Consider the following 13,975-nt stretch of genomic DNA (forward strand, 5'->3'; position numbering starts at 1 on the left):
CATACACTTTTTGAGTGGAACTTGTCCGTGGCCTGCTATTTTGGGTGTTAGAGGCATCCAGTAATTCTAATGTCCATAGAGGTTCGTCTGGTCGTTCTTTGATCTCTGTGAAGCACAAATATATAATGTAAATAAATCCAGAAACCGAACTCATTATGTTCTATAATAGAGCACTTTTATGTTTTTAAAGACATTTATTTTTCTGCATATCTTGTTAAAATGGCACTGGATAATTCTATTCTTTCATATCACAGCATATACCCACAATATTGTGTTTGTAACCAATTCCACTTGAACAAGGGACTTCCTTACTCTATTTAAGTTATGTATTTGCTTAATATATTTTCATAAATGCAACTGTGATTTAAAAAATGTAGTATTTTACATACATTTTTTCCAATATAAGAATAAAACTACTTGCTGAAGGAGAGTATCTTGTCTTCTATTCATCTCATTTATCAATTTTTGTCACCTTTTGCTTAGGAAAAAGGTCGAAAGTGACAACTTTAAAGTGAGAAAAAAATCTTGCTGACCATTATTATGTAGAACATGGTTGTCGTAACCTCTGTTCCCGTGAGTTCTGAGTTGGTTACCTAGGGTATTGCAAATTCTAGGCTTTCCAGTTGGCTGTTTCCAACTAAATTCTTGTTTCTTTAGTTCATTAGTAACTAAAATGCTATCTACTACCAGCAGTGCTGGTGTGTCCCTGCTGCATCGCTGTGAGCCTTTCAGAGACTCTTCACACATTAATGGACACTGTGACATTTGGTAAAAGCTGCTGAGCCAACTTCCAGAATTATGATTTTTGGCCTTTTGCCTTTTTCAGATTTTAGTTGAAAGATTAGTGTCTTTTTCAACTTTTACTTTTCTATATCTTACACTGGAAGCCTTTATTTTTAAAAATGCACAATAACTGGTTTATGTCTAAAATCATTAATTCAAAGTAATCTCTTTTTGTGTGTGTGTGTGTGTGTGTGTGTGTGTGTGTGTGTGTGTGTGTGCGGTACTGGGGATATAACCCAGGGGCATTCTACCTTCGAGCTACACCCTTCAGCCCTATTCTTTATCTTTATTTTGAAACAGGGTTTCAGTGAGTTGCAAAGGGCCTCACTAAGTAGCTGATCTGTGAACTGTGATCCTCCTGTCTCAGCCTCCCAAATGCTGGGATTACAAACCTGCGCCACCATGCCTAGTTCAAAGTAATTTGTGTGTGTGCATGTGTGTGTGTGTGTGTGTGTGTGTGTGTGTGTGTGTGTGTGTATGTGTGTGTGTGTGTGGTACTGGGGGTGGAACCCAGGGTCTTTCTACCTCTAGGGCTATATACTCCCAGACCTATTTTATACTTTATTTGAAAACAGGGTCTCACTAAGCTGCTGAGAGCCTCACTAAATAGCTGAGGCTGGCTTTGAACCTGTGTGATCCTCCTGTCTCAGCCTCCCAAGCGCCAGGATTACAAGCATGCGCCACCATGCCCAGTCAAAGTAATCTTTTTTAAAACAGTTTCTAAGCTAGGCAAGGTGGCACACACCTGTAATCCCAGTATTTGGTAATCTAAAACAGAAGGATTGCAGGCTCAAGGCCAGTCTCAGCAATTCAAAGACACCTCAGTAACTTAGTGAGAACTTATTTCAAAAACAAAAAATAAAATAGGGCTTGGGGTGTAGCTCAGAGGTAGAATGTCCCTTGGTTTAATCCCCAACAACACACACACACACACACACACACACACACACACACACACACGAACTGGTAATAAAATTTATTTCCTATCTCTATAATTTTGGTGCAAATCATTGGTGACCAAGAATTTTCCGTGTCTTATGTCATATTTTAGTTCACAAAGGAGCTGAGATAGAAAACAACAAACATAAAAGAAGACAATAGACAATATAACCATAGAAACAAATGCATTGTTATATGCATTATGAAATTGTCATAACAAAACCCATTATTTTATACAATTAACATGCATTAACAATTACAATAAAAATAAAATCAGCCAGGTGTTGGGGCCCACACTTGTAATCCCAGTACTTGTGAGGCTGAGACAGGAGGTTCACAGGTTCAAAGCCAGCCTCAGCAACTTAGTGAGGCCATTAGCAACTTAATGAGATCCCATTTCCAAATAAAAAAATAAAATAGGGCTGGAGTATAGCTCAGGGGTCAAATGCCCCTGGGTTCAATCTCTAGCACCCTCCCAAAAAATCATTCAACTACATTTTGTTTTAAAAAAAATTTAAACAGAGAAGTTCAGAAGGCAGAGGACACTCCTAAGACTAAGATCAAATTAAATACAGCATTTGTAAGAAGTACAAATTAAGCCTGGCATGGTGTTGCACACTTGTAATCCCAGTACTTGGGAGGCTAAAACAGGAGGATCACAGGTTCGAAGCCAGCCTCAGCAACTTAGGTTCTTGGCAACTTAGCCAGACTCTGTCACCAAATGAAAAGTAAAATATGTCTGGGGGTGTGGCCTGAAAGTAGAAGACCTCTGGGATCTATCCCCAGTACCACCAAAAAAAGTAAAAATTATTATTATTATTTTTTTTTTTTTTGGTGGTGATACTGGGGGATGGAACCCTTCTACCTCCAGGCTACACTCCCAGACCTATTTTATATTTTATTTGGAAACAGGGTCTCTTAAGCCAGCAAGGCTAGCTTCGAACCTCCTCCTGTCTCTGCCCTCCCAAGCGCGGGGATTACAAGCGTGTGCCACCACGCCTGGTTAAAAAAAAATTAAATTTTTATGCCGGGCGTGGTGGCACACGCTTGTAATCCCCGCGCTTGGGAGGCGGAGACAGGAGGATCGCGCAGGTTCGAAGCCAGCCGCGCCCGCTGGCTTAGGAGACCCTGTTTCCAAAATGAAAATGTAAAAATAGGTCTGGGAGTGTAGCCCCGAGGTAGAAGGGCTTCCAGGAACCCCAGTACCACCAAAAAAAAAAAAATTAAATTTTTAAAAATGTATTTTGAGACAGCTGTGGTGGCACATGCTTGTAATCACAGTATTTAAGAGACAGCTGTGGTGGCACATGCTTGTAATCACAGTATTTAAGAGACCAAGACAGGAGGATCACGGTTCGCAAATAGCCTCAGATACTTCGTGAGGCCCTCCACAACTTAGTGAGACCCTGTTTCAAAATAAAGAATAAAAAATAGGGCTGAGACTATATCTCAGAGGTAAAATGCCCCTGGACTCCATTCCCAGCAACACACACACACACACACACACACACACACACACACACATACACACGCACACACCATGTATTTTTTTCCTAAAGAACTTGACCACAGCTGGGCGTGGTGGCACACATGCTTGTAATCTCCGCGCTTGGGAGGCGGAGACAGGAGGATCGCGCAGGTCTGAAGCCAGCCGTACTGGCTTAAGAAACCCTGTTTCCAATTTTTTTTTGGTGGTATTGGGGTTCCTGGAAGCCCTTCTACCTCCGGTATACACTCCCACGGGCTACACTCCCAGACCTATTTTTTTAACATTTTTATGTGGAAACAGAGTCTCTTAAGCCAGCGAGGCTGGCTCCGAACCTGCGCGATCCTCCTGTCTCCGCCTCCCAAGCGCAGGGATTACAAGCATGCGCCACCACGCCCGGCTCCAAATTTAAAAAATATAAAAAATAGGTCAGGAAGTGTAGCCCGGTGGTAGTGATAGGGTCCGAGAGTCGCCCCCTTACCCAAATAAGGAAGAACACACCAAGGATGGAAATTACAAGCAGAGTTTATTGTGCTGCAGCTCTTACTGGCAAACCAGGGTCAAGTCTCCTTCACAAGCCTGTCATTCAGAGGAATTGTCCAGCAGCTACCAGAGGAATGCTTCCTTCTGGCCCGGCTAACGTTCAGACTCTTAGACAGCAGGCAAGTGGTCAGAGCTTGACCCCGAGCTCAAAACAGACCTTACTTTTATAATCCCAGAAGGGGCGTTCACATTGGGATACAGCCAATAGGTTTACAGAGTAAACAAGCGCAGCCATCTTGTTTTTCGCAGCCATCTTGTTTTTCACAGCCATCTTGTTTTTCACAACCATCTTGTTTTTCGGGGCCATCTTGTTTTTCTGTTAAGTTCTAGACACTTTGGAAACATTCTTAACAGAAAAACAAGTTCCGGACACTTTGGAAACATTTTTAACAGAAAAACAAGTTCCAAACACTTTAATTTACTTCTATATCCTAATATTTTAATTTTATAAGGGGAATGGGATGGCCTTCTCAATACTCTTATATTCCTAATTTTATAAGGGGAGTGGGATGGCCCTCTCAATACTCTTACAGTAGAAGGGCTTCCAGGAACCCCAGTACCACCAAAAAAAAAAAAAAAAAAAAAAAGAAGTTGACCACAGACTCTGTCTTCACCCACAAGGATATTTCTTCCCCATGCAGGGCAGAAGCCTACAGAAGGAAATGAATGTGGACCTCCAAAGATGACTCCGCAGGAATAAGTAAAAGTGAATGAGGAACGGAGGGAGATCCTCCTGTCTCTGCCTCCCAAGCGTGGGGATTACAAGCGTGTGCCACCACGCCCGGCTTAGTCTTTATTTTTTGAAACAGGGCCTCACTAAGTAGCTGAGGCTGACCACAAACCGCGATCCTCCAGTCTCAGCCTCCCGAATGCTGGGATTACAAGCGTACACCACCATGCCCGGCTAAAAGTTTATATATATATATATATATATATATATATATATATATATATATATTTTTTTTTTTTTTTTCCGGGTTTGGGGATGGAACCCAGGGGCATTTGACCTCGGATCTACACCCACTGCCCTATTTTTTATTCATTTATTTTGAAACAGGGTCTCACTAAGTTGAAGAGGGCCTCACTAAGTAGCTGGGGCTGTCTGTGAAACGAGATCCTCCGGTCTTAGCCTCCCTAATTCTGGGATTACAAGTGTGCGCCACCATGCCAGGTTTCTAAAACTCTGTGTGTGTGTGTGTGTGTGTGTGTGTGTGTGTGTGTGTGTGTGTGTGTATTGGTGTCACTGGGGTTCCTGGAAGCCCTTCCACCTCCGGGCTACACTCCCAGACCTATTTTATATTTTTATTTGGAAACAGGGTCTCTTAAACCTGGCTGGCTTCGAACCTGAACCATCCTTCTGTCTCTGCCTCCCAAGCATGGGGATTACAAGCGTGTGCCACCATGCCTGGCTAAAAGTGTATATTTAAATTCTTACTCTAAGTGCTCTTAATAGAGCACTCACTCAAAGGTATTTATTGTCTTATTTTCAAATGCCATACAATACAAATTAGTAAATACCCTGACTTTATAGATAAGTAAATAGAAGCACTGAAGAGAGGAAATTGCCCAAAATTTAGCAGGGTAAGAGCACTGCCCAGTGCATTTGCTGCACTAATCAGATGCTCACTATTCCATATGGATTATCGATTTTAACTCTTCACATCCCTTGTTATTAGACCCATTTTTGGAGAAAGGGAAACTGAAGTTTAAAGAAGCAAAATAATTTGCCCAACACCATTGTCAAAGCTCAGCTTTCAATCTGAATCCTGACCTCAAAATGTGAGGTCAGCGGCAGCATCAGCATCTTCACCAGCGGCAGCATCAGGACCACCCAGGACCCTGTTAGAAAGGCAGATGCTCAGATCAGCACCACCCAGTCCTACTTACCCTGAAACTCTCAAGGTGAGGACACATCATCAGTTTTATTAGCGGGTCCTCCACTGATTCCTGCTACTCTACATTGAGTCTGGGCAGCTTCCCCGAATTATATATTCTCATCAGACAAATCGAACTTTTTGAGAAGAAACTCTATAACACGCCCTGTTGAACAAATAGTGATCTTGATGTTTTTGAGTCCCAGCTCATGACACCCATAGGTATTAGCTATTATTGTCATGTGTCAGCGGCTTTACCAGAACAGCTTCACCCGCACTATCTCATTTAACCCTCTCCAAACCAAATAAAATGGAGACTGTTATTCCCATTCCGCAGATGAAAAACTAAACAAAACTGAAGCATCCATTAAGTAAGTGATCATGTGTTGGGTCACAGAGCTAGCAACTGTCAATGGCTTACTTTGAATTTGGACAATGTAATTCAAGAACTTATGTTCTTAACCACTTCCTGGTGTTTTATGTAGTGGAGAAAAGGTAAATTAAGCTTCACAGCTGCAATTAAATTAAATTTGAGGCTTCTAAGCTTTCGATTCAGTTTTGCATCCACTACGAGCTGCAAATCACTTCCTCTCACTCTTACTCTTGCCAAAAAGTTTAATTTGTCTCTTAGCCCTGATATTAATGTTCTTAGGGCTCAAAAGATAATGACATCCCAAAGACTAGAGCTCTGGCTTGCATAGAGGCCTTAGAAGCTGCCTCAGAATCACATCTGCTTTGTCTTGCTTCTCCGTGATTCCAACCAGGACTCACTCTCTCATTTTCTCTTCTCTCTTTCTCTCTCTCTCTCTCTCTCTCTCTCTCTCTCTCTCTCTCTCTCTCTCTCTCTCTCTGAAATCCCCTTATCTGACAGAGGAAGGCTACTTCCAAAAGAACAGCTGGCTTAAGTCCTCTCCCCTAAGAATCTCATCAAAAAACCAGGAAAATTATTACCTGGAGAAGACACTAAAAGTCATCATCATGTTCAGACAGATGTCTCACCTGTTTTAATCAGGCATTTGAGAGACTGAGAGTTGTTATCTGCATCATACTACGAGCTTTGTTCACCCACCCAAGCCCCCTCCTCATAGCTTGTCATTACCCTCAACCCCTTTCATGGGTGCCTCTATTCCTCTCTGTAGCTCAGGAAGTTATTTAAGCTTCAACTATCTGGCCCTTTCTTTGAGACTCATACTTTGCATATGACTACATGTGTATGCTCGTTAATAAATTTATACATCTTTTCTCTAATTAATCTGTTCATTTTCAGTTCATTTCGTGATAGCACAGTCACCTGCTTTAAATTAAATCCCATCCATTCTCTATGGGGCCCAGAAATATGCTGTTGGACAATTCTTAGTGATAAAGAATTCTCAGAGCAAAGAGACCTTGATCATACTGTGCAAAACTGGCATGTCACCTCAGAACGAACGGTCTCAAGGTGTAGTGGATGGCGCTGATGTTGATTGATTGATTGATGAAAATTAGTCTCTCACATGAATGACAATGGGGTCAACATGGCAGCTGGGGAGGAGAGAGGTGTCTCTGCCATCCTTCCACTAGCATCTTTTATTGAGGGTTATAATCAAAACATAATAAGAAATTATTAATCACAGGAAATAGCAAAGCAATCATGGGGTGAGTCAGGGAATAACACCAAGGTAGTTACAGGTGAATAAGGGAAGGAAAGGGTAAACAAGAAAACTGTCAGGGTCTTTGCTTTTCGGTCAGGGTCCCTGGTTATCAGTCCCATTTGATCCTTGGAAACTTGTCTGTATGCAAACAATTCCCACTTGAGTGGGCAGTCTGTGCCCCTCCCAAGCTGGACAGAGGTGACCTCAAAGCAGAAGACTAACAATGCTCCCAACATCAAGGACCAGTTACTTTTTCTGCCTTCACCACCTAAATAGGACATCATCATCAGTACCTTTGAATGCTACTGTTTCCACTAACCTTCTCCATAGCAATGTCCTGCCTGAGTTTGAACCTCATCATCTCACCAAACCCAGAAGTCCTCCATGTGTTCTCTGTACCTCTATTTAGCAGCCCAGTCCATGTTCCACTCCACTACCAGACTAATTCATCTAACATATAGCCAGCGTGTTGGCACATGCCTTTAATCCCAACTCCTTGGGAGGCTGAGGCAGGAGGACAACAAATTTGAGGCCAGTCTGGGCAAGTTAGAGAGATCCTGACTCAAGGTTACCTATTTTTTAAGGTCTAGGAATGTAGCTCAGTGGTTGAGCATTTGCCTAGCATGTGTGAGGCCCGAGGTTCAATGACTAATACCACAATAAATGAATAAATTTATGAAAGAGAAATAATAAATAAATAAATGCTTACAAGTGATGCCCAATTAATTACTCATGAAGTCTCCTCTGTTGCCTTAACTTTTGGGGGTAGATTCTTCTCAGCTGATTTCCCATTGGAGCTGGTATAGGTTTTCATCCAACACTTGTTTCTTTTTTTTTCAGCAGCTTTAGTAGCCCCAGCGTCCCAAGTCCTTCAGCCCTATAGTAAGGAAGGTCAAGCTATAAGGCCAAGAGGTTGCATAGGCTGATAGTGCCCACCATTAAGACTACAAGTTGACTGTGACCATCCAGCCATCTTTGGGAACTGTGTCTTCGCCAGTGGAAATTATCAGCCCTCGGTTACTCCAGCGAATGAGTTAAAGCTCTCCTTGTCTAGAGAGGAGCCTCTTCTCCCTCCCCATCAGTGCTGCCTCCTGCTGAAGTCCCATTGAAGCCTTGCCTGTATCTTTACACTCGCTTGGCTCAATTTCATTTCTACCATCACCAAGTCAGAAGCTCTCACCTTCAGTATCACTGCATCTTTCAAAAATTCAGCTGTTGACGTCCTGGCCCTAAGCACTTCAGAATCTGACTTTATTTGGGAATAGAAATTTTGTAGATGAAATTAGTTAAGATAAAGTCGTACTGGAGAGGGTGGGCCCCTAATGAAATATGACTGGGAACTTTGGACACATGGGAGCATGTGAACATGAAGGCAAAGATTGAGTGGTAAATCTAATAGCCAACAGCCAAATACTGTCAACAAACTCCCAGAAGCTAGAGGAGGAGTTTAAAATACTCCCTTCCCTCATAGCCCTCAGAAGGAACCAACCTTGACAATACCTTATCCTTCTTTTTCCTGTGCCTCCATCTCCTCCTCCTCCTCCTCCTCCTCCTCCTCCTCCTCCTCCTTCTCCTCCTCCTCCTCCTCCTTGCTCTCTTCCTTCTTCTTCAGAACTGGGAAGGGATCCCAGGTCCTTGCACATGCTAGGCAAGGGTTGAATCACTTTTTAAATATTTTAATTTTGAGACAGCCTCACTAAGGTGCCCAAGTTGGCCTTGAACTTAAGATTCTCCTGCCTCAGAGTCCTGAGTAGTTGGCACTACAAGCATGCACCACCACACCTCAGACTTTTAACACCCAGGGCTGTGAGACAATTCTTTTTGTTTAAGCCACCTACTTTGTGGTCCTTTGTTAACCTAGCCCTAGAAAACTAACACATTGTTATTAAAGATATTAATAACGATGAGCTGGGAGTGGTAGTGCATGCCTATAATCCTACACTTGGCAAAGCAGAAACAGGATTGCAGGTTTGAAGTCAGTGTATACTAACTTAATGCAATCCTGTTTCAAAAGAAACTTAAAAAGGGCCGCAGATATTGTTCAGAAGTGGAATGTCCCTAGGTTCAATCCTTACTACCATGCACACCCAAAAAGGAAAATGATAATACTCATATTAAGTTCTTAATCTGTGCCAAAATTCCTACAATGTACTTTTTCTCAGTAAAATCCTATGCTAAGATACTATTTTTCTCCTTATTATGTTATTACCCTTATATGGCAGACCGAATACTAAGCCCCCCAAAATATCCACATACAAATCCTTGAACCTATGAGAATTTTACGTTATAAGGCAAAGGGGAATCAAGTTTGAAGATGGAATTAAGGCTGCTAATCCGCCTGAAATGAAGCATTTATCCTTGGTTATCTGGGTGCACCAAATATAATCACCAGAGTCCTTAAACATTGAACTAGGAAGTGTAAAGGAGAGAACCAGGGAGACAGCAGCGTGAGAAGGATTTGGCCCAGCTTTGATGGCTTTGACGATGTCGGGATGGGGTGATGAGCCAAGGAGTGCAGATGGTCTCAAGAGGCTAGAAGAAACAAGGAAATGGATTCTTTCCTCGAGCCTCCAAAGAGAGTGCAGCCTGCTAACAGCCTGATTTCAGCCCAGTGAGACTCAGTTTGCATTTTGACCCCCAGAAACTGCAAAATGGCAAATTTATTCTAGTTTTAGCCACTATATTTGTGCTGGCAACTTGTTACATTAGTAATAGGAAACTAATAATACCCCCATTTTACAGAAAAAGGATTTGAGGTTTAGAGAGATCACATGACTTGCCCAAATTCACACAACTAGTAAGCAAAGAAGCCAAAACTAGACCTCGGGTCTCCATAATACAGAGCCCCAGTTGGACATGGCGGCTCACGCCTGTCATCCCAGTATGTGGGAGGCTGAGACCGGAGGATCAAAAGTTCGCGGAGAGCCTCAGTAATGTAATAAGAGTCTTAGCAATCTAGCCAGACCCTGTTTCAAATAACAAAAACAAAAAAGGCTAGGGTGTAGCTCAGAGGTAGAATGCCCTTGAAGTACTGGTTCAATTCCCAGTACCATAAAAATATAAATAAAAATTAAATTTAAAAATACAGAGCTCCTATGTCTAACAGCCATGCTAAATTATAAAACAAGCTCTAATCCCTCTTCCACATGACAGCCTTTCAGATGTTTTCCTTCAATCTTCTCTAGAAAGAGAGTAGTTTTTCTTGAACTAGCCCCCCAAAGACAGTTTCCACTCTCCTAGCCATCCCAGAAAATATGGTACCAGAGCTGCATACAGCGCCGATATGGTGCCATACCATCTTTGTGCATTTTAATCAGTCTTTTGCCAAAATGGGAATTATAACTCATAAAATGTAAGCGATACTTTTTGAGTTAAAATTGAAGGGATCATTTTCTTATATTGACAAATTGGCTGTGAACTTAGTGTTCCTACAAAATGAGTCACTCGAGCTGGAACATTAGTTTATTTAAGCAGCCAGGTCCACATCACTCTGAGAAAAGTGTCATCGCTCTGTCCCAACACAGAACATCTCAAAAACATGCCAGTGCTTGACTGTAATACCAGTAGCTCATGCATCCTTCCTGCCTGCCCACCCCAACTTTCTGACCATGGAGGAAATGATGCTTCTTTGGCAGAATGTGCACTTGGAAGGCTTGCCTGGCCACCCTTTGTCCTTCCTACCTGGAGAAAAATTGTTGCTTGAGACTCAGATTCAATGGCACCACTTACTTTGTGTGAAACGTAAGATTTATGTTTTTTCGTTTTAGGACTTGAACCCAAGGGCATTCTGCCTCCAAGCTACACCCTTTGCCCTTTTAATTTTGAAATATGGTCTTGCTAAGTTGTTAAGGCTGGCCTTGAACTTGCAATCTTCTTGTCTCAGCCTCCCAAGTACTGGAATTGTAGGTATATGACACTGTGTCTAATGATGTAAGATCTTTATAAGAAAAAGTAGGTGGAAGATTGAATTTTCAAGTTGAAAATAACTTACTTGGCCAATAAAGCCCACTCCTACATCATAATACACAAGCAGAGATAAAGGAACAACATTCATCTCTTGCAGTGGTATTTTGGTATTGGTTCATGAGGGCCAAATATTAAATCTTCCGAGCCAGTAGTTAAACCTAGCCATTACTAAAAGTTAAATATGGTCAGGTATAGTGGAACATACTTGTAATCCTAGTACTTGGGAGGCTGAAGCAGGAGGATCAAAGGTTTTAGACTAATGAGTGGTAATTTAGGGAGACTCGATTTATTCTTCTTATTGCTGTATGTTTTTGTTTTTGTGGTACTGGGAATTGAACCCAGGGGCATTCTACCTCTGAGCTGCATCCTCAGCCCTATTTTTTTTTTATTTATTTTGAAATGGTTTCACTAAGTTGCTCAAGCTGTCCTTAAACCTATGATCCTCCTTGTCTCAGCCTCCCAAGTACTGGGATTACAGGCATGTGCCGCCATGCCCAGTTTGGATACCCTGTTTCAAAATAACAAATTAAAAGGGATAGGGGTGTAGCTCAGAGATCAAACACCCCTGGGACCAATCTCCAGTAACACACACACACACACATAAATCATATAAACATACAACTTAAATTATACTAAAAACAAAGATAATAAATACTCAAAACTCATCACTTCTTAATAATTTTACCACATTTTATTATTATCTCTGCTCTTGGGGTCATTTTTGTTGATTGAATTGGTATGATTGAAATACTATGTAATGAGCCAGGCGCTTTGGCACATGCCTGTAATGCTAGTACTTGAAAGGCTGAAGCAGGAGGATTGTAGGTTAGAGACTAGAGCCTCAGCAGCTTAGCGAGGCCCTCAGCAACTTAGGGAGACCCTGTTTTGAAAATAAAATAGGGTTGGAGGTATAATACATTATATATATATATATATATATATATATATATATATATATATATATATATATATATATATATAGAGAGAGAGAGAGAGAGAGAGAGAGGAGAGAGGAGAGAGGAGAGACTATATAATGGTGTTACTGTGCATTTTTTCACAACTCCAAGTACAGTGATGTAGCACTGATAGCTTACAATCAGCAACAGTGGGAGTATTTACACCCAGAAATCAGCAAATGCTATAAATGAGGGCATTTTTCTTACCAGTGACTGGCTGTCGAACATTTCACAGCACACCACTTATCACCAATAAGCCTCCCACCACCCTGACCTCAGAACACAGACACAAACACTACACCCCACTAACCCCTAACAAGGAGTGAAGCTATCAGTCTCATCATTGTAGCCAATAATTATAAAAGGCAAAATAAACATTTCTGTAGGGTTTCTTTTTTTTTTTTCGTCTTCCTCTTCCTTTAAACATCTTTTTTTTTTTTTTTTGGTGTGACTTGGAAGATTATATTCACACATTTATATTTCATCTGTTTCCTCTAAATTTCAGAGGCAATTTGAATCTTATAATAAAATAGAATTGGCATTTTGGATATGCTGTCTCAGAAAGCAGAATTTTAGGAACTGATGGGGATACTGTAGTGATCTTTGGTGCCTCCTGGTCTCTGATGTATGGGGCAATATAAGAAACCTCTTGGGCATCCCCCTTCTTAACTTACCTTTTTTGTTCATGATACCAGAGCCTACTAATTAAAGACATATTGAGGCCTCTCCTAGACTCTCAACATCATTAACTTCATAATAGAGTCAAGATTCTTTCGTTTAGCATCAATCTCAACCAGAATGTTTTTATGAAGTTACAGGTTTGTTCTTTTATTCGAGGGAAGTGGTAGAAAAGAAAACTTGTTTAATGATTAGGGTCTAAGTGTTTCTCATTTTTTATTGTTAAAAATCAAAAATCACATATCAGGCCTGGGGGTATAGATAGGTTGTAGGCATGTGCTTAGCATGGGTGAGGCCCTGTGTTCAAGCCTCAGCACCAAAAAGAAAACAACAAACTAATAGACATTTTCAAACGTCACTGAGTAGAGGTCCTCTACTCAGAGTTAATTGTTTTCAGGAGAAAGTCTCCTGCCATAGCTAAAGAGGGCAAATATAAAGAGTTGAATTCCAAGCCGGGCATGGTGGCGCACACTTGGAATCCCAGCATTTGGGAGGCTGAGACAGAAGGATCATGGTTCACAGCCAGCCTCAGCTACTTAGTGAAGCCCTTTGCAACGCAGGGAGACCCTGTTTCAAAATAAAGAATAAAAAATAGGGCTTGAGGTGTAGCTTGGAGGTAGAATGTTCCTGGGTGCAGTCCCCAATACAGAGAAAAAAAAGAGTTGAATTCCTTACTCAGCTTGCTGGTGGGAATGGAAGGGAACAGGACCCAAAGCCAGAAGGCTGGGAGGAGGGGCAGAGAGTTCCCACAAGTCATGTACAGAAAAGCTGGTGATGACCTATGTATCTGAGCTGGAAATTCAGAGACAATTAACCTAGAGTTTGCAGGTTGCTTGGAGGTCCAAGTAAAGGTGCACTGGGCTATTAGGGCATTTTAACATAGCTAACATTTGCTGAACACCTGTATCATGCCAAGAACTATGTTGAGCACTTAGCAGTTTGCATATGTTATCTTTCCATATGTTATTATACCAGTTACCTTAACTAAAAGGCCCAGAAGAAATAATTCTATTTTTTATTTTTCTTGAATACTTTCAGGAAAAATATTTAGAAAATCTGATTAATAATCATATGTAAGCTTTAAAAAATAGTTTTATCCCAACTACTCTGGAGACAAAG

The sequence above is a fragment of the Muscardinus avellanarius genome, assembly GCF_963383645.1.
Source record: "Muscardinus avellanarius genome assembly, chromosome: 11".
In the NCBI taxonomy this organism is placed as follows: Eukaryota; Metazoa; Chordata; class Mammalia; order Rodentia; family Gliridae; genus Muscardinus; species Muscardinus avellanarius.